This window comes from Biomphalaria glabrata, chromosome 4, assembly GCF_947242115.1.
Source record: "Biomphalaria glabrata chromosome 4, xgBioGlab47.1, whole genome shotgun sequence".
NCBI lineage: Eukaryota > Metazoa > Mollusca > Gastropoda > Planorbidae > Biomphalaria > Biomphalaria glabrata.
The window spans coordinates 43,515,010-43,541,589 of NC_074714.1; positions in this window are offsets into that span (position 1 = coordinate 43,515,010).

Sequence of the window (26,580 nt, forward strand, 5' to 3'; positions counted from 1 at the left end):
TTTAAGATAATAGGTGGTTTAGAAGTATTGTTATGTCCACAATTTTAGGCGACGACCTAATTCTCTCTCTCTACACAAGGCTTATCTTCCATTAGCTAGTACCGTGTCTATATCAAGCAAAATTAATAAATTAAGTCTAAGTAATAAAACAACTGCTCAATTTTTTTTAAATTCGTGTTTCGTTAGGGACGATGAATAACTGTGTAAAGTTTGATCCGAGATTTGGAAGCGGAAGAATCTGTGTACCAGACAGACGGAGTGAGTTGATATATAAAAAAAAAAGTCCACCTGTCTTTCGCAGCGTGGAAGTCTTGACTGTAACCTATTTGGCGCGATTAAATATCACCTCATGAAACACCTGTATCTTGAAACACCGTGATCGACCTCCCTCGAACCCCCCCCCCACACACACACCCCAAATGACCATTGTGTCCCTTCCGTGGCTAAGTGCGTACACCTCATCAATTGTTGGTCTACATCCCAGTCTATTCTTGGCCTATATAGTTGTCACTGAAAGGGGAGGCAATTCAGCTCGTAGCCCAGGAGAGCGTTGGGTTTAAGCTAACTTCAGTTCCATTTCTCGGAGACTTCGGTAAGTCTTTCTCCCAGCAACTTGCACCGCCCAAACCCTGGTCGTGTCTTTATCGTTCTTTTTACACTGCACATTTATCAGCCCCAGGTGCTTCCTCTGGACCCTCTACTTCTTTATTTAAATTCTTTTTAATGTCAGTGTGTGTGCGTGCGTAATTTAAAACTAAAAGATAAACATATTAGATTTTGGATTGAGCAAATGATTTAACAAGAGAGGGGGACAAATAGCTGCCTAAAATGATGTAGTAAATTATTGGACTTAAGGTTAATGTGCTACCATGATGGCGTGACTTAAAATGATGAAGTGTTATATGTATTATTGATTCTTTATTTTGTTTAGTCTTTTTAGTATTTTTAGCGGCCCTCGAAAGGGGAAAAGACGCTATTAGTTTTGTGTGGAATGTCTTTCCGTCCCGTTTAGATATCGTAAACTAGAAAAGATAGTGAAAATCCGACATCATAATTTTTATTTTAGATCATTCAAAGTTCTGATGCAACGGATATTTTCTTCATTTCTGAAAGCGTAAAATCTCATTTTTTAAATCGATTAGGCTAGTGCTTTTTTCATAAAAATACACCACTTTGACAACTATTCAGTGTTAATAGTAACAAACTCGGTAAGCTCTTTAGTAGGGGAGATTAACATTTAATATATTTTAACACATTTATGCAAATGGTTTTAGATTTTTTTTCAAAAAAAATTTTGTTTTCAAAAAAATATTTTTTTTACATATGTATTGCTAAGTTATGTAAGTTATGTCATAGTATTACACAGTTTTTTTTTAACTATTCATAAAAGTGGAACATGGGATGACATGTATATCATCGCGTAAACTGCATCTACTTTGCACTACACCAAGATCACAACAAAACACTATGGTAATGTCTTTTTTTACTCAAGGCTTTCAATAAGAGATTGACCCTTTCAAAACAATTAGACTAATTGGATAATCATTATAAGACATCAGTTAGGCCAGGTTCTCATTTAACATCACATTCACTTTCACCTATCCCTATGGTCTGCGTGACCGTTGGGCCACCACATAAGATATGTCTACCTTCTTTCTCCATTCCTCTCTGCCATTAGCCTTTGATAGAATTTCATTCCGATATTCTTTCTGAAAATATCGAAACCTGCCTTTTCCCCTGCCTGGGTGGACTACTTTGGGGGCCGATTTTGAGTTTTTGTTTCCACACAAAATGTCTTTGTAACCTTGTTTTTTCTTGCATAGCAAACAATTTGTTAATTTCATGTTATGTTTTGAGACACCATTTATACGCTTCCCTCAGGTAGTAGGACCGCATATATGCAATTGAGTTTAACTGACTCTTTTACTGTAGCTCTTCAAGGGGAACTGGTCATTGACATCATCGTTTTGTCTAATGACACAGATTAGCGAGGCTTGTGTAACATACACTACACGATTGTCAATGACGTCATTGAAACAAGTGTTTTTCTGTAAACTAAACCAACTGTACGCAATCAGAAGGTGTGTTTCCGGGATTAATTTCATCGCTTGGTTTACAAAGCGTCCTTGTGATGGCGCGCGACAGACTTGACTTAAAGAAAACTTAACTGTCGAGCGAGGCGAGGCCTATAAACGAGCTTATTACAGATGGACATGAGGGCAGTGGCGTAAAATTTGTCAAGTCAAGTGTGGACATGCTGGACATCTGTCAAAAGTTTGGTAACAAATAGATTGGCTTGGTGAAGGAAGATAATCACCGCCGTGAGAGTTGTTGAAGACAAGGCATAAAGGGGGCGGGGTGAGGGGGGGGCAGAGGGGATTAATGATGGTCAAGGCGTTGACCAAGATGCTGGCCGTCACAATAGTCGCAATGTCAGGTTGAAAGAGTCTCTTTCTGGCGCTGGGCAGCAGATGACAGCAGGGTCTTGGAGTCATTCAGTCAGTGTGGGGAACCCCGCGGCGACAAACATGACACGAGGGGAAGCATTTAGTGTCCTTAGGGGGGAGGATGAGTGTTAGAGGCGCAGACATTATAAGAAGAGAGAAAGAAGCGCAGAGGAGAGTGAAGGAGTGAGAAGAGTATCAAAATAAAATCCTACTTTTTTCTTTGGTTTTTCAATGGGGGTAAAAAAAAAAACAACATTATCTAAATATTCTACAACGAAGCTTCTAGAAAAGTTTTCAGTACATCTACATCTTTTCAATACGTGCACTGATCAACTGAGTGGTGTAAACAGCTTGAGTTTGAATCCCGATATAGACTGGGAATTTAAACTTTGAGATATCACTCCACTTGAGTAAGGAATCCTCCCCCTCCCCCCCATCTCACCTGTCCACAAAGGAGATTGGAGCAGACTGCACATGCTACAGGAGCACCAAGTCGCTCTATACAGAAGTAAATAGAATGAAGTGTAATAAATAAAAAATAAAGTATTCGATACTTTTTAGAAGGTACACATTACTCTTGAACAAACTACTTCTAAATAATGCGATACTTATAAATACTAAGAGTACTATGTTTAAGCTACAGGAAAGACTCTAAGCAAGATTCTTTATCATTTATAAGACAATGGCACTTCCATGTAATAATTATCAGATTTATCCATTTATCTGTTACGTCTTGACTATCGAGCAACATACACAATAATAAAAAAAATATGGACATATAATAACAATATAACTTTTAAATATAAGTAAGTTTCCCCTTCATACCTTGCGATCTATAGGGAAGATGATGTTAATTCATCTGATTCTGTGAACCACAGTTAACGAGGGTGTCATGTGGCCAGCACAACGACCAACCGCCTTTACTTTTCCCGACCAATGTCAAGTACCATTAAAGCTGGGTGGACTCAGAGGCAAACCAAAGAACCCGAAAATAAAAATCTCAGTCTTCACCAGGATTCGAGCCCGGGACCTCCCGATTAGGAAGCCAAACGATTTACCACTCAGCCACCGCGCCTCCTACTTATAGAGCTATGCAAAGAATAATGAGAATGATACAAGATGCCAAAATTATTTTTCTTTTCATGATCAAGTTTCGTTTCCTCAGACCAAAAGAGTTGGAAATAGTTTCAATTTTCAGATTTACACACCTATATAAGGCGAGTCTAACCCGCTTCCCACGTAGGTAATTATCGTTATTTTTAGTTGTAATATGAATAAGTAAACTGAAGTTATCACCCCCCCCCCAGACACACACATCCCTCTCTATTTTTTGTTCTTTGTTGTAGCATCAACTCAACTCTCATAAGCATCCGTCCAAAGACAACCCTTAGTTTTTTTTTTGTTGTTTTTTTTGTAAGATAAGTTATTATAATCCTTTTTTTTTTGTTCCGCAATTCTGCAAACTTCTTGGTGCGTCCAATTGACAACTACAAAAACGCCCATTTTGTCTTATCTGACTGAAGAAATCTCACCTGTACTGTTGTCTTACACGCCCGACTGGTAAAAATCTTTCACCTATAGGTTACTTATTGATAATGGTAGTAACTATAAGCCTGAGCATTAATGTGGTATTCGTAGACATGGCAGTCCCCAATAACTGTCAACTTCAATTAGGTGTCAGCGGTTAATTTTTGTATACCTTGCGCTAACCTTATTCAGCGGAAGAATTGAAATATACAAGGCGTATGAATACATAAACGGTGTAGCTGTTCGGTTTCTCATTGCTCACAAATTTTTTTTATTCTTTCTGTACCCGAAGCGTAGTAATGTCAATAATAACTGTACAAAATAAGTCCCGCTCAAAGGAAGTGGAAAATCATTGGATTGGCCCGTCATGATTTACTTGAGTGATCTTTGGGGCTTTTTTTCTTTATTATTATTATTTAGATATTACATACATGAATGATCCTTTGTGAGGCCAATCGAAGCGGGCGAAGTCTGGGTATTGGGGAAGCGGGTGAAGTCTGGATATTGGGGAAGCGGGTGAAGTCTTGGTATTGGGGCTCTTATTTTGACAGGTGCATCTGACACCGCCTTTTATTACTGTTAAATGACGGGTGTGTTTTTTTCTTTCTCTCTCTCTCTCTCTCTCTCTCTGTCCTAGGCTTATGCCCTGAGCGCCTGACGGTGTTATGTGTCTTTACAGGACCACACTTTCTGGTGGCTGTCAGAGCAACTGAGTCATTGACTTTTATCTGGAGAGTGCAGGCCTGGAGAGATGGGAGAGCGAGAGAGTATGTGTTTGTGAGTATGTGTGTGAAGTTTACTCTAGTGTGTTTATTTCAATAAAACCAATTGAGATCTCTTGGCTATGTGTTGTAACTTGTAAGTAGTTTTGGTTTAAACAAAATTTAATACATCAGTGTAAAACGTAGATCTAAAATGACTGAGGCGCTCTAACTACAAACACGGCAGACCAAAGCTGCGTATATAAATGGTAAGGTTAAGCACAGTCTCATTTCCAAACTCGAAGATGCCTTTGAAGACCAATCATCGCTTGAAAAGACGGTTGCACCAAAGACACGAAAAAAAAAAGGGGGGGGGGGTTGTTGCACAGTTGCCTGATTTATTTTTATATTATCTTCTTTCAAAGTTTGGGCTCTGCCCGCTGTCATCCGACAGAAAGTTTGGGCTAGAACATAATAGTTTTCATTTGTAAATGAACTCCCAAAATAAAATACAACAAGCGAAATTAAAAAAAAAAAAACAACTAAGGAAAAGAATTCCGCGATTAAAAGTTTTGCTCTCAATAATGTAGAAGGTTTTTCACTTATTCGACATCAAACACAATAACTAATTACTAATAATTCATTAATAATTAATTTGACTAATTAGTTAATTTTCTAAATTGAATAGTTATGTACAATTTGCATACAAAGCAGCTAGAGGAACTGAGGATGCCATTCTATTGCTTTAGGATAACCTAAATCTATCCTTAGGTTAATAGATTTTTGAATTAATTTTTTTTCTCACCCATTATAAGAGATTTAAAGACGAAGAGAGAAAGGTCTCAACTGAAGAGGTCGCAGGAAAAGACTCCTAGAAAGGCGATGAAAATACCTTAAAGGGACACAGAAAAAGCGAATGAAAAATGCTGAAAAAGAACTCTGAAGTTACTTTGAGATAAACACCTAGGCAATGAAGACACTGAAAAGACATGGAAAAAAGACAAACACCGGAAAAAAACGAAAAAGAAACACAATGAGACAGTTTGAAAATGTTCAGATTCTGAGAAAATCTTCTTTCAACCATTATCGAAGATTTTCACACCTGACGGAGAACCTATAAATATCATCTTGGTGCATCCGGTGTGCAAATGACAGGAAGTGTTTTAATAAGCTTTTGTTTTCTTATATTAAAGTGACATGATCATATGTCTGCACACTTTGTTGCCCTGCAGAATCAACATTTTGTAAGCTCTTCGGTTTGTGATGTTTAGTTAGTTGGCGATTTGAAGCTCCTTTTAGCGTTCTCATTCTGGTTTAGTCTATACTGAGTCTATAGTAAAAATCTCCAATGTATTTTGAAAAGGCTTTTAAAAAAAAGAATGAATGGTATATATGTATGTATATCAAACGTGGGACGTTGCAAGTTCTAGACCAGATCAATTAGCTAAATGTTTGTTTAGTTCACTGTAGGCATGTCTAACTATTTTAAAATCTGCCATAAATGTTTCTTTTGTCACCATAGATGTTTGGTCTTTTATTGCAAAACGAGAAAGTTACTTTACAAAAATCATTTGGTATTATGTTTAATAATTGAAGGAAACTGAACAGTAAGATAGTCCTAACACTAGAAGACACACAGTTAGGAGATGCTTTCCCCTAAACGCATTTCAAAAATATCTTGTGATGTTTTCAATTGTCGCGGGGGTGGAGGTGTTCGCCTTTTGGCTCTGGCTTACAATGCGCCGATTCAACGTTTTATCAGCACCACAGTCCCTTCCCCCCTTTCCCTTTTCAGCCCCTTCTTTTTCAAAATTCAGGGTGCATAGCGCCCCTTCTATCCGCACAAGTGTATAACAATACAGGGTGCGGGAATATCTTTTCAGACTTTTGGGCCATTTTGTTAGAGTCTGTAGGGCAGACCCCACCGAGAAGGTGCCCAGCCTCCTTTCTTTTTTTTTCCCCTCGACCAAACAGGGGCGTTAATTGGTATGACTGGGTGAATAGCCTCCCCCCTTCTCTTCCCCTTGGTCTGGTGTTCATACTACCTCGTCTAAATCCACCATGCAAGATTCTTAACTCTTCCCCAATAAAAGAGCTCTTGCATTTCGAAGTCTGAGAAATTGGAAGACCCAAATTTGACACCATCCGGGGGATTTTCTTCAAGTATTTGGAAAGCACCTCTTATCATTTGGTTCTTTTCGTGCAAAAGAAAAGACTTAGTTGATTTTGCGTTAGGTTTGGGATTGAGCTAAGGCTTGACAGTGATAGGGCTTTTGACTGTTTATTTTAAAGCATGGATCTGTGGGCTTATATCAAGTCTTGTCTTCTTCAAATGTGCGCCAAGATCATGAAAGAGTTCAACATTTTCAAATCTACCAATGCAAACTATGTAGATAAAATTACAGCTTGATGTAGGATAATTATTAGAGCAAATGTAAATAAATATTGGTAGATTGTTTGTTTATCATGATTCTTATTACATATAATAAGCCCCAAAATAGTTATAGTTTTTTGTACTTGTTCCTATGGTTACTAATTTCAGGTATATAGTGTGCGAATATTAATTTTGTTGGTCTTTTTTTTTTTGTTTTGAAGTCTTTGATTGTGCTACCATTGATTAACTTAAAACATTAATAGATTTCATTTCTTTCAATTGACCGTGAAGTTTTATATTTAGCAATTAATAAACAACAACAACAAAATGACTAACAATAAGTAGAGAAAACTGAAAAACAATTTAGAATTACTGTAGGGTTGAAACCATTGACTCATATGTCTTGAAAGTACGTATCGGGACATTAAATGTAAAATGAGTTAACACAACATTAATTTTTGCTGGGGGGGGGTGGAAATACAAATAAGGAAGTGTGGGGTTAGTTTAATAAATTGTTTGGTAAATTTAAATTTCTCCTCTTGGATTCTCTATTTGTTAAATTAATACTAGTAACTCACATTTTTGTCATAGTAAGAACAATAGTCAAAATCACCAAATTCAAAGAATTTATTTTGAAAAATTTTCAATATCCCATCGAGCTGAAATGTCGCAAATAAACTCGTGTAGTCTGAATATTTATTTTAATGAGATCACTTCATAAAATATTGAATCATTTAATTTATTTTTTCTTAACCGTTAATTAACCGCTGCACTGTGAGAAAAGGGAGAGGGAACACACACACACACACAATATTTTTTTATTACTATGTATAAACAAAATCACTTTTGCATATGGCTGCCCTTTTGCAAACTTATGACTCAAGTTTATTATATTATTCGATCATAGACTAGGACATTTTACTTTTACATAATGTATTATTTGTTTTATACTTTGAGATTTCTTTTTAAATATCTGTAGCACTAAGTTAATAAAATGTCGCCATTTCCTTTTATAGCCTGCTTAAAAGACTTTTCTAGATGAATGTATGGACTTTTTATTTGTCGACAACCCGCATATTTATTTAAATAAATATCTTTTAAAGGGCTTCCCGAAGTTTCAATCGAACCTTACAAAAAATTTAAAAAGTTGGCCCAAATTTTAATCATGGCTGTAAACATTCACTGCTTGACCTCTATCAAGGTCGGTTCTTAAACGCTGGGTAGTCGCCGTGTTCAATCAAGCGTAACTTATCGTAAACTAACTATAATGTTTACTTTTATTTGAAAAAAAAATGAAATGGGACATTCATTTTTTTTTACAAGATTAGAAATTTAAAACTTTTTTTTTTTGAGGTTACTAGTTAACCCCCCTCCCTTTTTTTTTACATCTATTATTTAAACTCTCTTTTACGAAATTCCAATCTTCTAAGTACTTGCATGCATTTCTGAGATGAGGTTTACAAACCTTAGATGAAAACTCTGAAAGTAAATGACGTCTGTGTCTACGGTGTTGTGGGTGGTTGACAATCAATGGAACAGGTGATTAGCCAGTAGACTTTGGATTTGTTTGTCTTATATTTGTGTCACTAGCAGACAAAAGGCCCTCCACTCTGTCTGAACAACATTATCTTTAAAAAATAATATTTTTCTTATTCTCTCCCTTTTCGATCCTTTTCCCTTTTTTTTCCCCCTGCATTTCGTGGCACTCGATAAACGAACAGGTAATAATCATTTTAGTAAAAATCATACACATCGGTCAGGGGGGGGGGGGCAGGGGATCCTCTGTTTGTTTTTGAGGCCACCTAATGCCTCGTCTTCTCTTGACACTCAGGAGAATAACACTTGTCAGCCGCGTGGGGGATTGTGCTCTTCCGGAGGGAAAACAAAGTTGTAGAAGTAATCTATCAAAGTATATAAACATAAAGAGGGAGGGAGGGAGGGTCGGTGTGGGGGTTATACTATATAGGCATATACTGTGGATAGGTTTAGCATTTCAATATATGCTTAGCGCTAGCTTTTGCTTCTCTCTGTGGATGTAGTTTGTTTGTGGAAGAAAGTGTTCTTCATGTTACTGGTCTCTGGATCAATAAAACTGTGCAGCCAGAATCGCCTTGCTGTCAGGATCTTGGCTCTCCAGTGGCTCTTTCATTTCAACTTTTAATTTATTTTTTTTTCATGTAGGTTTTGTTTTGTATATTTGTGTAGAAAAAAAAGGGTGTCTGGAAATTTAGGCACTGGGAATTTAGGCACCAGTAACCTGATATTTAGGCGCCAGAAAATTTGGGCATAGGATTTTTAGACACCGTAAATTTCTGCACCTGTAAATTGGGCACTTTTTGACAAGGCGGAAAATAAAGGACCGGAAAATAAGGCGCTCTTATTAGAGACCTTCATTTTGGAGATTAACGAAAATTTAACGTAGATTTTATCCTTAGGCTATAAGTTACTGGTGACGTTATCAAAGATACCAACTATAACGGTTTTAACTCCATTTCCAGAACACAAAAGAAAAGCTGTGATCAAACGGAAGAAAATGAGAAGGTGGGAAAATAGCTTCCGAATAAAGAATATAGAGATGAGAAGTACAGATGGGAAGTAGAGATGGGAAGTAGAGATGGGAAGTAGAGATGGGAGGTAGAGATGGGAGGTAGAGATGGGAGGTAGAGATGAGAAGTAGAGATGGGAAGTAGAGATGGGAAGTAGAGATGGGAAGTAGAGATGGGAGGTAGAGATGAGAGGTAGAGATGGGAGGTAGAGATGGGAGGTAGAGATGGGAAGTAGAGATGGGAGGTAGAGATGGGAAGTAGAGATGAGAAGTAGAGATGAGAGGTAGAGATGGGAGGTAGAGATGGGTGGTAGAGATGGGAAGTAGAGATGGGAGGTAGAGATGGGAAGTAGAGATGGGAGGTAGAGATGAGAGAGAGATGGGAGTTAGAGATGGGAGGTAGAGATGGGAAGTAGAGATGGGAAGTAGAGATTGGAAGTAGAGATGGGAGGTAGAGATGTGAAGTAGAGATGGGAGGTAGAGATGAGAGGTAGAGATGGGAAGTAGAGATGGGAGGTAGAGATGAGAGGTAGAGATAGGAAGTAGAGATGGGAGGTAGAGATGGGAGGTAGAGATGGGAAGAAGAGATGGGAGGTAGAGATGGGAGGTAGAGATGGGAAGTAGCGATGGGAGGTAGAGATGGAAAGTAGAGATGGGAAGTAGAGATGGGAGGTAGAGATGGGAAGTAGAGATGGGATGTAGAAATGGGAGGTAGAGATGGGAGGTAGAGATGGGAGGTAGAGATAGGAGGTAGAGATGGAAAGTAGAGATGGGAGGTAGAGATGGGAGGTAGAGATGGGAAGTAGCGATGAAAGGTAGAGATGGGAGGTAGAGATGGGAAGTAGAGATGGGAGGTAGAGATGAGAAGTAGAGATGGGAGGTAGAGATGGGAGGTAGAGATGGGAAGTAGAGATGGGAGGTAGCGATGGGAGGTAGAGATGGGAGGTAGAGATGAGAAGTAGAGATGGGAAGTAGAGATGGGAGGTAGAGATGGGAAGTAGAGATGGGAGGTAGAGATGAGAGGTAGAGATGGGAGGTAGAGATGGGAGGTAGAGATGGGAAGTAGAGATGGGAGGTAGAGATGGGAAGTAGAGATGAGAAGTAGAGATGAGAGGTAGAGATGGGAGGTAGAGATGGGTGGTAGAGATGGGAAGTAGAGATGGGAGGTAGAGATGGGAAGTAGAGATGGGAGGTAGAGATGAGAGAGAGATGGGAGGTAGAGATGGGAGGTAGAGATGGGAGGTAGAGATGAGAAGTAGAGATTGGAAGTAGAGATGGGAGGTAGAGATGGGAAGTAGAGATGGGAGGTAGAGATGAGAGGTAGAGATGGGAAGTAGAGATGGGAGGTAGAGATGGGAGGTAGAGATGGGAAGAAGAGATGGGAGGTAGAGATGGGAGGTAGAGATGGGAAGTAAAGATGGGAAGTAGAGATGGGAAGTAGAGATGGGAAGTAGAGATGGGATGTAGAGATGGGAGGTAGAGATGGGAAGTAGAGATGGGAAGTAGAGATGGGAGGTAGAGATGGGAAGTAGAGATGGGAGGTAGAGATGGGAAGTAGAGATGGGAGGTAGAGATGAGAGGTAGAGATGGGAAGTAGAGATGGGAAGTAGAGATGAGAGGTAGAGATGGGAAGTAGAGATGGGAAGTAGAGATGGGAAGTAGAGATGGGAAGTAGAGATGGGAGGTAGAGATGGGAAGTAGAGATGAGAAGTAGAGATGGGAAGTAGAGATGGGAAGTAGAGATGAGAAGTAGAGATGGGAAGTAGAGATGGGAGGTAGAGATGGGAGCTAGAGATGGGAGGTAGAGATGAGAGGTAGAGATGGGAGGTAGAGATGGGAAGTAGAGATGAGAGGTAGAGATGGGAAGTAGAGATGAGAAGTAGAGATGAGAAGTAGAGATGGGAAGTAGAGATGGGAGGTAGAGATGGGAAGTAGAGATGAGAGGTAGAGATGGGAGGTAGAGATGGGAGGTAGAGATGGAAAGTAGAGATGGGAGGTAGAGATGAGAAGTAGAGATGGGAGGTAGAGATGGGAGGTAGAGATGGAAAGTAGAGATGAGAAGTAGAGATGGGAAGTAGAGATGAGAAGTAGAGATGGGAGGTAGAGATGGGAAGTAGAGATGGGAGGTAGAGATGAGAGGTAGAGATGGGAGGTAGAGATGGGAAGTAGAGATGAGAAGTAGAGATGGGAGGTAGAGATGGAAAGTAGAGATGGGAGGTAGAGATGGAAGGTAAAGATGGGAAGTAGAGATGGGAGGTAGAGATGGAAGGTAAAGATGAGAAGTAGAGATGGGAGGTAAAGATGGGAGGTAAAGATGGGAGGTAGAGATGAGAGGTAGAGATGGGAGGTAAAGATGGGAGGTAGAGATGGGAGGTAGAGATGGGAGGTAGAGATGGGAAGTAGAGATGGGAGGTAGAGATGGGAGCTAGAGATGGGAAGTAGAGATGGGAGGTAGAGATGGGAGGTAGAGATGGGAAGTAGAGATGGGAGGTAGAGATGGGAGGTAGAGATGGAAAATAGAGATGGGAGGTAGAGATGGGAGGTAGAGATGGAAAGTAGAGATAGGAGGTAGAGATGGGAGGTAGAGATGGGAAGTAGAGATGGGAGGTAGAGATGGGAGGTAGAGATGGGAAGTAGAGATGGGAGGTAGAGATGCGAGGTAGAGATGGGAGGTAGAGATGGGAGGTAGAGATGGAAAGTAGAGATGGGAGGTAGAGATGGGAGGTAGAGATGGAAAGTAGAGATGGGAGGTAGAGATGGAAGGTAGAGATGGGAAGTAGAGATGGGAGGTAGAGATGGGAGGTAGAGATGGAAAGTAGAGATGGGAGGTAGAGATGGGAGGTAGAGATGGGAAGTAGCGATGGGAGGTAGAGATGGAAAGTAGAGATGGGAAGTAGAGATGGGAGGTAGAGATGGGAAGTAGAGATGGGATGTAGAAATGGGAGGTAGAGATGGGAGGTAGAGATGGGAGGTAGAGATAGGAGGTAGAGATGGAAAGTAGAGATGGGAGGTAGAGATGGGAGGTAGAGATGGGAAGTAGCGATGGGAGGTAGAGATGGGAGGTAGAGATGGGAAGTAGAGATGGGAGGTAGAGATGAGAAGTAGAGATGGGAGGTAGAGATGGGAGGTAGAGATGGGAAGTAGAGATTGGAGGTAGCGATGGGAGGTAGAGATGGGAGGTAGAGATGAGAAGTAGAGATGGGAAGTAGAGATGGGAGGTAGAGATGGGAAGTAGAGATGGGAGGTAGAGATGGGAGGTAGAGATGGGAGGTAGAGATAGGAGGTAGAGATGGAAAGTAGAGATGGGAGGTAGAGATGGGAGGTAGAGATGGGAGGTATAGATGAGAAGTAGAGATGGGAGGTAGAGATGGGAAGTAGAGATGGGAGGTAGAGATGGAAGGTAGAGATGGGAGGTAGAGATGGGAAGTAGAGATGGGAGGTAGACATGGGAGGTAGAGATGGGAAGTAGAGATGGGAGGTAGAGATGGGAGGTAGAGATGGGAAGTAGAGATGGGAGGTAGAGATGGGAGGTAGAGATGGGAAGTAGAGATGGGAGGTAGAGATGGGAGGTAGAGATGTGAAGTAGAGATGGGAGGTAGAGATGGGAGGTAGAGATGGGAGGTAGAGATGGGAGGTAGAGATGTGAAGTAGAGATGGGAGGTAGAGATGGGAGGTAGAGATGGGAAGTAGAGATGGGAGGTAGAGATGGAAGGTAGAGATGGGAGGTAGAGATGGGAAGTAGAGATGGGAGGTAGAGATGGGAGGTAGAGATGGGAGGTAGAGATGGGAAGTAGAGATGGGAGGTAGAGATTGGAGGTAGAGATGGGAGGTAGAGATGGGAGGTAGAGATGGGAAGTAGAGATGGGAAGTAGAGATGGGAGGTAGAGATGGGAGGTAGAGATGGGAGGTAGAGATGATTCCCCACTCATCGCTTCACCTCCATCCCTTAACCTAAGGTTGGCAGGTGATTTTTAATATTGATAATTACGCAAATTGTGTAAATAATTAATTACTAATACCCTTCTCAAGCCTACATCCAAGATAACAAGGCAAGCCCTAACCTGGAACCCCTAAAGGAAAGAGGAAGAGGGGACGTCCCAGGAATACATGGCACCGTGATTTGGAGGCAGATACCAAACCGATGGGCAAGATGTGGGGACAGTTGGAGAGACTCGCCCAGAACCGAGATGCCTGGAGGAAGCTGGTTGGTGGCCTATGTCCCAAAAGGGACCTCAGGCAGAGATGATGAGATGAATATAAATACTTTAAAGTAATTGTTAATATTTTAAAAAATATGTATTAAATATTATGTCGCTATCCCTCTCTAATGTGAAATTCAGCAATCTATAAAAGTCAAGATTGAGAGCAAAGTATTAAATGTTAGCAATCAAGAGCCTACTCAACCCACCATCAACTAAAAAGCAAAAGATTATCATGATACATAAGTCATATAATTAGATTCTATCCAACAAAGATTTTTTTATCATTTTTTTTTGTTCCAAAAAAAGTTACTTTGTTTTGTAAATATTTAGATCTAAATATAACACAATCTTCTCCTAACTCTAACATTTTTCTTTTACTTCTTTTTCTGTATAAGTTTTGTAACTAAAATGGTTTAAAATCTCATTGAGTTCCATTTTGTTCCGCTTTGTCAGCTTTGGGAATCACTGGGTTAGATCAAGACCATTCGTTCAATAAGATGGAATTAAAAAAACAACAACACTAGGCCTACCAGGTTAACATAGTCTGCTCCAGGTCTCAGCTCTATAAAGTAATAGAAACGTGTGCAATAAACGTAATGAAGGAAGTAATCAAGCACGTCTAATGGCTGTAGTGGTTGCAAAGAAGATAAATAAGGCACCTTGTTAAAAGTTACCCGACAAAAAAAAAAGCAAACGACAAAATAGCGCCGACAATATATCGCAGACAAAATAATGTTGACAAAATTTCCGGCGCTATTTTGTCGGCGCTTTTTTTATAGTTTGCTTTTTTTTTTCGTTGTCACACATGTAAAGTAAAGAATGGTGTAGGTCGATGAGCTGGCTACATGACGTCCTCGGTAACCGTAGGCCACAGAAACAGATGACCTTTACATCATCTGTCCTATAGACCACAAGGTCTGAAAGGGAAACTTTTAACCCTAACCCAAACATACACACACACACAAACACTTTTAAAAAAAATTAAATAATTTTATTGTACTAATGAGACATATAGAGTGTTTGTTGCGGACTTTGGAGTTCTTTTATTGTTACATACCACAACGAATGTATGAAAACACTTTGGTTCTATGTCATCAACTCTGTTGGTCCGATTAGTGAAAAGAATAATACAAATAGGCATCACTTCAAATATTGTATGTACTTAAACAATAAAGTTTTCCCGATTAATAAACAATCAACAGATGAAAGAAAAAAAAGAATACTTTTAAAACCAAAGCTTATCGAAAGGGAACTAACCGCTATCTACTAAAATTTATTTAAAAATTAGAGGGTTTAGCTCCTTTTCTGCTATATAGAGCACATTAATTAATTAGTACTATTTGGTTAATTGGTGTATTCTTCTCGACCTTGAATAATGACGCAAAATGTCAACTTGATCCGAGAATGTGAAGTTCAAGAGAAAACGTGTCGAAAAGGTATTAGGGGACTAAATCCATACAAATACATATATAAATACATACATATATATATATATATATATATATATATATATATATATATATATATATATATATATATATATATATATATATATATATATCTCATTAAGTAGCATTTATTTCTCTTAGTTCAAAATCAAAGAATATAAATTAATCACCAGCAATAAATTTAACTGATTGTTTGATTTTTCTTGGTTGATTTTTGTCTTGTGAGGTTGACTAAATAAACATGCAAAGTTTTTACTTGATCCGAGAATGGGAAATGGGAGAAATAAACATGTTCAAACTTTCTATCAGACAGACAGTCAGACAGAGTTGATGTAAGCTTTGTACACAATTTGAGTGGAGTACAATAAACATTGCTTCACGCTTGCATCTTGACACACCACCCTCCCACATACACACACTATCTCACACTTTATCAGAATCGCTTAAGGCTTTAAAAAAAAAGTTGGAGCACGAGGGGGAGGGTTGATAAACAAGGGGGGGGGGTATACTGGAGGAAAAAAAAAGACTATCAAGAATGAATTATTAACTGGCGTTGGTATTTCCCTGGTGGAGAGGTAGCGGTGGTTGTAATGGGCAGCACTCTTGTCACCGGCTACCGTGGATGTGAAGTCTGGGAGAGTGAGCACATCATTTATTTAGGTTTGACCAGTCACCGTGACATTTAAAGCCCTGGTATCAGTGAGCACAAGTGTTGGAGGCTTGCTTGATCGTTTGCTCCTTTTTTTTTTCTTCTAAACTTTATTTGTCCACGTTGTCCTGAGTACCTGCTTTTCTTTCCATTCAATCGTCTTCCTGGTGGTGACCACGTTGTCCTGAGTACCTGCTTTTCTTTCCATTCCATCGTCTTCCTGGTGGTGACCACGTTGTCCTGAGTACCTGCTTTTCTTTCCATTCCATCGTCTTCCTGGTGGTGAACACGTTGTCCTGAGTACCTGCTTTTCTTTCCATTCCATCGTCTTCCTGGTGGTGACCACGTTGTCCTGAGTACCTGCTTTTCTTTCCATTCCATCGTCTTCCTGGTGGTGACCACGTTGTCCTGAGTACCTGCTTTTCTTTCCATTCCGTCGTCTTCCTGGTGGTGACCACGTTGTCCTGAGTACCTGCTTTTCTTTCCATTCCATCGTCTTCCTGGTGGTGACCACGTTGTCCTGAGTACCTGCTTTTCTTTCCATTCCATCGTCTTCCTGGTGGTGACCACGTTGTCCTGAGTACCTGCTTTTCTTTCCATTCAATCGTCTTCCTGGTGGTGACCACGTTGTCCTGAGTACCTGCTTTTCTTTCCATTCCATCGTCTTCCTGGTGGTGTCCACGTTGTCCTGAGTACCTGCTTTTCTTTCCATTCAATCGTCTTCCTGGTGGTGTCCACGTTGTCCTGAGTACCTGCTTTTCTTTCCATTCAATCGTCTTCCTGGTGGTGTCCACGTTGTCCTGAGTACCTGCTTTTCTTTCCATTCCATCGTCTTCCTGGTGGTGACCACGTTGTCCTGAGTACCTGCTTTTCTTTTCATTCAATCGTCTTCCTGGTGGTGTCCACGTTGTCCTGAGTATCTGCTTTTCTTTCCATTCAATCGTCTTCCTGGTGGTGTCCACGTTGTCCTGAGTACCTGCTTTTCTTTCCATTCAATCGTCTTCCTGGTGGTGTCCACGTTGTCCTGAGTACCTGCTTTTCTTTCCATTCAATCGTCTTCCTGGTGGTGACCACGTTGTCCTGAGTACCTGCTTTTCTTTCCATTCAATCGTCTTCCTGGTGGTGACCACGTTGTCCTGAGTACCTGCTTTTCATTCCTTTCAATCGTCTTCCTGGTGGTGACCACGTTGTCCTGAGTACCTGCTTTTCTTTCCATTCAATCGTCTTCCTGGTGGTGTCCACGTTGTCCTGAGTACCTGCTTTTCTTTCCATTCAATCGTCTTCCTGGTGGTGACCACGTTGTCCTGAGTACCTGCTTTTCTTTCCATTCCATCGTCTTCCTGGTGGTGACCACGTTGTCCTGAGTACCTGCTTTTCTTTCCATTCCATCGTCTTCCTGGTGGTGACCACGTTGTCCTGAGTACCTGCTTTTCTTTCCATTCAATCGTCTTCCTGGTGGTGTCCACGTTGTCCTGAGTACCTGCTTTTCTTTCCATTCCATCGTCTTCCTGGTGGTGACCACGTTGTCCTGAGTACCTGCTTTTCTTTAAATTCCATCGTCTTCCTGGTGGTGACCACGTTGTCCTGAGTACCTGCTTTTCTTTCCATTCCATCGTCTTCCTGGTGGTGACCACGTTGTCCTGAGTACCTGCTTTTCTTTCCATTCCATCGTCTTCCTGGTGGTGACCACGTTGTCCTGAGTAACTGCTTTTCTTTCCATTCAATCGTCTTCCTGGTGGTGTCCACGTTGTCCTAATTACCTGCTTTTCTTTCCATTCCATCGTCTTCCTGGTGGTGACCACGTTGTCCTGAGTACCTGCTTTTCTTTCCATTCCATCGTCTTCCTGGTGGTGACCACGTTGTCCTGAGTACCTGCTTTTCTTTCCATTCCATCGTCTTCCTGGTGGTGACCACGTTGTCCTAAGTACCTGTTTTTCTTTCCATTCAATCGTCTTCCTGGTGGTGTCCACGTTGTCCTGAGTACCTGCTTTTCTTTCCATTCCATCGTCTTCCTGGTGGTGACCACGTTGTCCTGAGTACCTGCTTTTCTTTCCATTCAATCGTCTTCCTGGTGGTGTCCACGTTGTCCTGAGTACCTGCTTTTCTTTCCATTCAATCGTCTTCCTGGTGGTGACCACGTTGTCCTGAGTACCTGCTTTTCTTTCCATTCAATCGTCTTCTTGGTGGTGACCACGTTGTCCTGAGTACCTGCTTTTCTTTCCATTCAATCGTCTTCCTGGTGGTGACCACGTTGTCCTGAGTACCTGCTTTTCTTTCCATTCCATCGTCTTCCTGGTGGTGTCCACGTTGTCCTGAGTACCTGCTTTTCTTTCCATTCAATCGTCTTCCTGGTGGTGTCCACGTTGTCCTGAGTACCTGCTTTTCTTTCCATTCCATCGTCTTCCTGGTGGTGTCCACGTTGTCCTGAGTACCTGCTTTTCTTTCCATTCCATCGTCTTCCTGGTGGTGACCACGTTGTCCTGAGTACCTGCTTTTCTTTCCATTCAATCGTCTTCCTGGTGGTGTCCACGTTGTCCTGAGTACCTGCTTTTCTTTCCATTCAATCGTCTTCCTGGTGGTGTCCACGTTGTTCTGAGTACCTGCTTTTCTTTCCATTCAATCGTCTTCCTGGTGGTGTCCACGTTGTCCTGAGTACCTGCTTTTCTTTCCATTCAATCGTCTTCCTGGTGGTGACCACGTTGTCCTGAGTACCTGCTTTTCTTTCCATTCAATCGTCTTCCTGGTGGTGACCACGTTGTCCTGAGTACCTGCTTTTCGTTCCATTCAATCGTCTTCCTGGTGGTGACCACGTTGTCCTGAGTACCTGCTTTTCTTTCCATTCAATCGTCTTCCTGGTGGTGTCCACGTTGTCCTGAGTACCTGCTTTTCTTTCCATTCAATCGTCTTCCTGGTGGTGTGCACGTTGTCCTGAGTACCTGCTTTTCTTTCCATTCAATCGTCTTCCTGGTGGTGACCACGTTGTCCTGAGTACCTGCTTTTCTTTCCATTTAATCGTCTTCCTGGTGGTGACCACGTTGTCCTGAGTACCTGCTTTTCTTTCCATTCAATCGCCTTCCTGGTGGTGACCACGTTGTCCTGAGTACCTGCTTTTCTTTCCATTTAATCGTCTTCCTGGTGGTGTCCACGTTGTCCTGAGTACCTGCTTTTCTTTCCATTCAATCGTCTTCCTGGTGGTGTCCACGTTGTCCTGAGTACCTGCTTTTCTTTCCATTCAATCGTCTTCCTGGTGGTGACCACGTTGTCCTGAGTACCTGCCATTCTTTCCATTCAATCGTCTTCCTGGTGGTGACCACGTTGTCCTGAGTACCTGCTTTTCTTTCCATTCAATCGTCTTCCTGGTGGTGTCCACGTTGTCCTGAGTACCTGCTTTTCTTTCCATTCAATCGTCTTCCTGGTGGTGTCCACGTTGTCCTGAGTACCTGCTTTTCTTTCCATTCCATCGTCTTCCTGGTGGTGTCCACGTTGTCCTGAGTACCTGCTTTTCTTTCCATTCAATCGTCTTCCTGGTGGTGACCACGTTGTCCTGAGTACCTGCTTTTCTTTCCATTCAATCGTCTTCCTGATGGTGTCCACGTTGTCCTAAGTACCTGCTTTTCTTTCCATTCCATCGTCTTCATGGTGGTGTCCACGTTGTCCTGAGTACCTGCTTTTCTTTCCATTCAATTGTCTTTCTGGTGGTGACCACGTTGTCCTGAGTACCTGCTTTTCTTTCCATTCAATCGTCTTCCTGGTGGTGACCACGTTGTCCTGAGTACCTGCTTTTCTTTCCATTCAATCGTCTTCCTGGTGGTGACCACGTTGTCCTGAGTACCTGCTTTTCTTTCCATTCAATCGTCTTCCTGGTGGTGTCCACGTTGTCCTGAGTACCTGCTTTTCTTTCCATTCCATCGTCTTCCTGGTGGTGACCACGTTGTCCTGAGTACCTGCTTTTCTTTCCATTCAATCGTCTTCCTGATGGTTACCACGTTGTCCTGAGTACCTGCTTTTCTTTCCATTCAATCGTCTTCCTGGTGGTGACCACGTTGTCCTGAGTACCTGCTTTTCTTTCCATTCAATCGTCTTCCTGGTGGTGTCCACGTTGTCCTGAGTACCTGCTTTTCTTTCCATTCAATCGTCTTCTCGGTGGTGTCCATGTTGTCCTGAGTACCTGCTTTTCTTTCCATTCAATCGTCTTCCTGGTGGTGACCACGTTGTCCTGAGTACCTGCTTTTCTTTCCATTCCATCGTCTTCCTGGTGGTGACCACGTTGTCCTGAGTACCTGCTTTTCTTTCCATTCAATCGTCTTCCTGGTGGTGACCACGTTGTCCTGAGTACCTGCTTTTCTTTCCATTCAATCGTCTTCCTGGTGGTGTCCACGTTGTCCTGAGTACCTGCTTTTCTTTCCATTCAATCGTCTTCCTAGTGGTGTCCACGTTGTCCTGAGTACCTGCTTTTCTTTCCATTCAATCGTCTTCCTGGTGGTGACCACGTTGTCCTGAGTACCTGCTTTCTTTTCATTCCATCGTCTTCCTGGTGGTGTCGACGTTGTCCTGAGTACCTGCTTTTCTTTCCATTCAATCGTCTTCTTGGTGGTGACCACGTTGTCCTGAGTACCTGCATTTCTTTCCATTCCATCGTCTTCCTGGTGGTGTCCACGTTGTCCTGAGTACCTGCTTTTCTTTCCATTCCATCGTCTTCCTGGTGGTGACCACGTTGTCCTGAGTACCTGCTTTTCTTTTCATTCAATCGTCTTCCTGGTGGTGTCCACGTTGTCCTTTGTACCTGCTTTTCTTTCCATTCAATCGTCTTCCTGGTGCTGACCACGTTGTCCTGAGTACCTGCTTTTCTTTCCATTCAATCGTCTTCCTGGTGGTGTCCACGTTGTCCTGAGTACCTGCTTTTCTTTCCATTCCATCGTCTTCCTGGTGGTGACCACGTTGTCCTGAGTACCTGCTTTTCTTTCCATTCCATCGTCTTCCTGGTGGTGACCACGTTGTCCTGAGTACCTGCTTTTCTTTCCATTCCATCGTCTTCCTGGTGGTGTCCACGTTGTCCTGAGTAACTGCTTTTCTTTCCATTCAATCGTCTTCCTGGTGGTGTCCACGTTGTCCTGAGTACCTGCTTTTCTTTCCATTCAATCGTCTTCCTGGTGGTGACCACGTTGTTCTGAGTACCTGCTTTCTTTCCATTCCATCGTCTTCCTGGTGGTGACCACGTTGTCCTGAGTACCTGCTTTTCTTTCCATTCCATCGTCTTCCTGGTGGTGTCCACGTTGTCCTTAGTACCTGCTTTTCTTTCCATTCAATCGTCTTCCTGGTGGTGACCACGTTGTCCTGAGTACCTGCTTTTCTTTCCATTCAATCGTCTTCCTGGTGGTGTCCACGTTGTCCTGAGTACCTGCTTTTCTTTCCATTCAATCGTCTTCCTGGTGGTGACCACGTTGTCCTGAGTACCTGCTTTCTTTCCATTCCATCGTCTTCCTGGTGGTGACCACGTTGTCCTGAGTACCTGCTTTTCTTTCCATTCCATCGTCTTCCTGGTGGTGTCCACGTTGTCCTGAGTACCTGCTTTTCTTTCCATTCAATCGTCTTCCTGGTGGTGTCCACGTTGTCCTGAGTACCTGCTTTTCTTTCCATTCAATCGTCTTCCTGGTGGTGACCACGTTGTCCTGAGTACCTGCTTTCTTTCCATTCCATCGTCTTCCTGGTGGTGACCACGTTGTCCTGAGTACCTGCTTTTCTTTCCATTCCATCGTCTTCCTGGTGGTGTCCACGTTGTCCTTAGTACCTGCTTTTCTTTCCATTCAATCGTCTTCCTGGTGGTGACCACGTTGTCCTGAGTACCTGCTTTTCTTTCCATTCAATCGCCTTCCTGGTGGTGACCACGTTGTCCTGAGTACCTGCTTTTCTTTCCATTTAATCGTCTTCCTGGTGGTGTCCACGTTGTCCTGAGTACCTGCTTTTCTTTCCATTCAATCGTCTTCCTGGTGGTGTCCACGTTGTCCTGAGTACCTGCTTTTCTTTCCATTCAATCGTCTTCCTGGTGGTGACCACGTTGTCCTGAGTACCTGCCATTCTTTCCATTCAATCGTCTTCCTGGTGGTGACCACGTTGTCCTGAGTACCTGCTTTTCTTTCCATTCAATCGTCTTCCTGGTGGTGTCCACGTTGTCCTGAGTACCTGCTTTTCTTTCCATTCAATCGTCTTCCTGGTGGTGTCCACGTTGTCCTGAGTACCTGCTTTTCTTTCCATTCCATCGTCTTCCTGGTGGTGTCCACGTTGTCCTGAGTACCTGCTTTTCTTTCCATTCAATCGTCTTCCTGGTGGTGACCACGTTGTCCTGAGTACCTGCTTTTCTTTCCATTCAATCGTCTTCCTGATGGTGTCCACGTTGTCCTAAGTACCTGCTTTTCTTTCCATTCCATCGTCTTCATGGTGGTGTCCACGTTGTCCTGAGTACCTGCTTTTCTTTCCATTCAATTGTCTTTCTGGTGGTGACCACGTTGTCCTGAGTACCTGCTTTTCTTTCCATTCAATCGTCTTCCTGGTGGTGACCACGTTGTCCTGAGTACCTGCTTTTCTTTCCATTCAATCGTCTTCCTGGTGGTGACCACGTTGTCCTGAGTACCTGCTTTTCTTTCCATTCAATCGTCTTCCTGGTGGTGTCCACGTTGTCCTGAGTACCTGCTTTTCTTTCCATTCCATCGTCTTCCTGGTGGTGACCACGTTGTCCTGAGTACCTGCTTTTCTTTCCATTCAATCGTCTTCCTGATGGTTACCACGTTGTCCTGAGTACCTGCTTTTCTTTCCATTCAATCGTCTTCCTGGTGGTGACCACGTTGTCCTGAGTACCTGCTTTTCTTTCCATTCAATCGTCTTCCTGGTGGTGTCCACGTTGTCCTGAGTACCTGCTTTTCTTTCCATTCAATCGTCTTCTCGGTGGTGTCCATGTTGTCCTGAGTACCTGCTTTTCTTTCCATTCAATCGTCTTCCTGGTGGTGACCACGTTGTCCTGAGTACCTGCTTTTCTTTCCATTCCATCGTCTTCCTGGTGGTGACCACGTTGTCCTGAGTACCTGCTTTTCTTTCCATTCAATCGTCTTCCTGGTGGTGACCACGTTGTCCTGAGTACCTGCTTTTCTTTCCATTCAATCGTCTTCCTGGTGGTGTCCACGTTGTCCTGAGTACCTGCTTTTCTTTCCATTCAATCGTCTTCCTAGTGGTGTCCACGTTGTCCTGAGTACCTGCTTTTCTTTCCATTCAATCGTCTTCCTGGTGGTGACCACGTTGTCCTGAGTACCTGCTTTCTTTTCATTCCATCGTCTTCCTGGTGGTGTCGACGTTGTCCTGAGTACCTGCTTTTCTTTCCATTCAATCGTCTTCTTGGTGGTGACCACGTTGTCCTGAGTACCTGCATTTCTTTCCATTCCATCGTCTTCCTGGTGGTGTCCACGTTGTCCTGAGTACCTGCTTTTCTTTCCATTCCATCGTCTTCCTGGTGGTGACCACGTTGTCCTGAGTACCTGCTTTTCTTTTCATTCAATCGTCTTCCTGGTGGTGTCCACGTTGTCCTTTGTACCTGCTTTTCTTTCCATTCAATCGTCTTCCTGGTGCTGACCACGTTGTCCTGAGTACCTGCTTTTCTTTCCATTCAATCGTCTTCCTGGTGGTGTCCACGTTGTCCTGAGTACCTGCTTTTCTTTCCATTCCATCGTCTTCCTGGTGGTGACCACGTTGTCCTGAGTACCTGCTTTTCTTTCCATTCCATCGTCTTCCTGGTGGTGACCACGTTGTCCTGAGTACCTGCTTTTCTTTCCATTCCATCGTCTTCCTGGTGGTGTCCACGTTGTCCTGAGTAACTGCTTTTCTTTCCATTCAATCGTCTTCCTGGTGGTGTCCACGTTGTCCTGAGTACCTGCTTTTCTTTCCATTCAATCGTCTTCCTGGTGGTGACCACGTTGTTCTGAGTACCTGCTTTCTTTCCATTCCATCGTCTTCCTGGTGGTGACCACGTTGTCCTGAGTACCTGCTTTTCTTTCCATTCCATCGTCTTCCTGGTGGTGTCCACGTTGTCCTTAGTACCTGCTTTTCTTTCCATTCAATCGTCTTCCTGGTGGTGACCACGTTGTCCTGAGTACCTGCTTTTCTTTCCATTCAATCGTCTTCCTGGTGGTGTCCACGTTGTCCTGAGTACCTGCTTTTCTTTCCATTCAATCGTCTTCCTGGTGGTGACCACGTTGTCCTGAGTACCTGCTTTCTTTCCATTCCATCGTCTTCCTGGTGGTGACCACGTTGTCCTGAGTACCTGCTTTTCTTTCCATTCCATCGTCTTCCTGGTGGTGTCCACGTTGTCCTGAGTACCTGCTTTTCTTTCCATTCAATCGTCTTCCTGGTGGTGTCCACGTTGTCCTGAGTACCTGCTTTTCTTTCCATTCAATCGTCTTCCTGGTGGTGACCACGTTGTCCTGAGTACCTGCTTTCTTTCCATTCCATCGTCTTCCTGGTGGTGACCACGTTGTCCTGAGTACCTGCTTTTCTTTCCATTCCATCGTCTTCCTGGTGGTGTCCACGTTGTCCTTAGTACCTGCTTTTCTTTCCATTCAATCGTCTTCCTGGTGGTGACCACGTTGTCCTGAGTACCTGCTTTTCTTTCCATTCAATCGTCTTCCTGGTGGTGTCCACGTTGTCCTGAGTACCTGCTTTTCTTTCCATTCAATCGTCTTCCTGGTGGTGTCCACGTTGTCCTGAGTACCTGCTTTTCTTTCCATTCCATCGTCTTCCTGGTGGTGACCACGTTGTCCTGAGTACCTGCTTTTCTTTCCATTCCATCGTCTTCCTGGTGGTGTCCACGTTGTCCTGAGTACCTGCTTTTCTTTCCATTCAATCGTCTTCCTGGTGGTGACCACGTTGTCCTGAGTACCTGCTTTCTTTCCATTCCATCGTCTTCCTGGTGGTGACCACGTTGTCCTGAGTACCTGCTTTTCTTTCCATTCCATCGTCTTCCTGGTGGTGTCCACGTTGTCCTTAGTACCTGCTTTTCTTTCCATTCAATCGTCTTCCTGGTGGTGACCACGTTGTCCTGAGTACCTGCTTTTCTTTCCATTCAATCGTCTTCCTGGTGGTGTCCACGTTGTCCTGAGTACCTGCTTATCTTTCCATTCAATCGTCTTCCTGGTGGTGTCCACGTTGTCCTGAGTACCTGCTTTTCTTTCCATTCCATCGTCTTCCTGGTGGTGACCACGTTGTCCTGAGTACCTGCTTTTCTTTCCATTCCATCGTCTTCCTGGTGGTGTCCACGTTGTCCTGAGTACCTGCTTTTCTTTCCATTCAATCGTCTTCCTGGTGCTGACCACGTTGTCCTGAGTACCTGCTTTTCTTTCCATTCAATCGTCTTCCTGGTGGTGTCCACGTTGTCCTGAGTACCTGCTTTTCTTTCCATTCCATCGTCTTCCTGGTGGTGACCACGTTGTCCTGAGTACCTGCTTTTCTTTCCATTCCATCGTCTTCCTGGTGGTGTCCACGTTGTCCTGAGTACCTGCTTTTCTTTCCATTCAATCGTCTTCCTGGTGCTGACCACGTTGTCCTGAGTACCTGCTTTTCTTTCCATTCAATCGTCTTCCTGGTGGTGTCCACGTTGTCCTGAGTACCTGCTTTTCTTTCCATTCAATCGTCTTCCTGGTGGTGTCCACGTTGTCCTGAGTACCTGCTTTTCTTTCCATTCAATCGTCTTCCTGGTGGTGACCACGTTGTCCTGAGTACCTGCTTTCTTTCCATTCCATCGTCTTCCTGGTGGTGACCACGTTGTCCTGAGTACCTGCTTTTCTTTCCATTCAATTGTCTTTCTGGTGGTGACCACGTTGTTCTGAGTACCTGCTTTTCTTTACATTCAATCGTCTTCCTGGTGGTGACCACGTTGTCCTGAGTACCTGCTTTTCTTTCCATTCAATCGTCTTCCTGGTGGTGTCCACGTTGTCCTGAGTACCTGCTTATCTTTCCATTCAATCGTCTTCCTGGTGGTGTCCACGTTGTTCTGAGTACCTGCTTTTCTTTCCATTCCATCGTCTTCCTGGTGGTGACCACGTTGTCCTGAGTACCTGCTTTTCTTTCCATTCCATCGTCTTCCTGGTGGTGTCCACGTTGTCCTGAGTACCTGCTTTTCTTTCCATTCAATCGTCTTCCTGGTGCTGACCACGTTGTCCTGAGTACCTGCTTTTCTTTCCATTCAATCGTCTTCCTGGTGGTGTCCACGTTGTCCTGAGTACCTGCTTTTCTTTCCATTCAATCGTCTTCCTGGTGGTGACCACGTTGTCCTGAGTACCTGCTTTTCTTTCCATTCCATCGTCTTTCTGGTGGTGTCCACGTTGTCCTGAGTACCTGCTTTTCTTTCCATTCAATCGTCTTCCTGGTGCTGACCACGTTGTCCTGAGTACCTGCTTTTCTTTCCATTCAATCGTCTTCCTGGTGGTGTCCACGTTGTCCTGAGTACCTGCTTTTCTTTCCATTCAATCGTCTTCCTGGTGGTGTCCACGTTGTCCTGAGTACCTGCTTTTCTTTCCATTCAATCGTCTTGCTGGTGGTGACCACGTTGTCCTGAGTACCTGCTTTCTTTCCATTCCATCGTCTTCCTGGTGGTGACCACGTTGTCCTGAGTACCTGCTTTTCTTTCCATTCAATTGTCTTTCTGGTG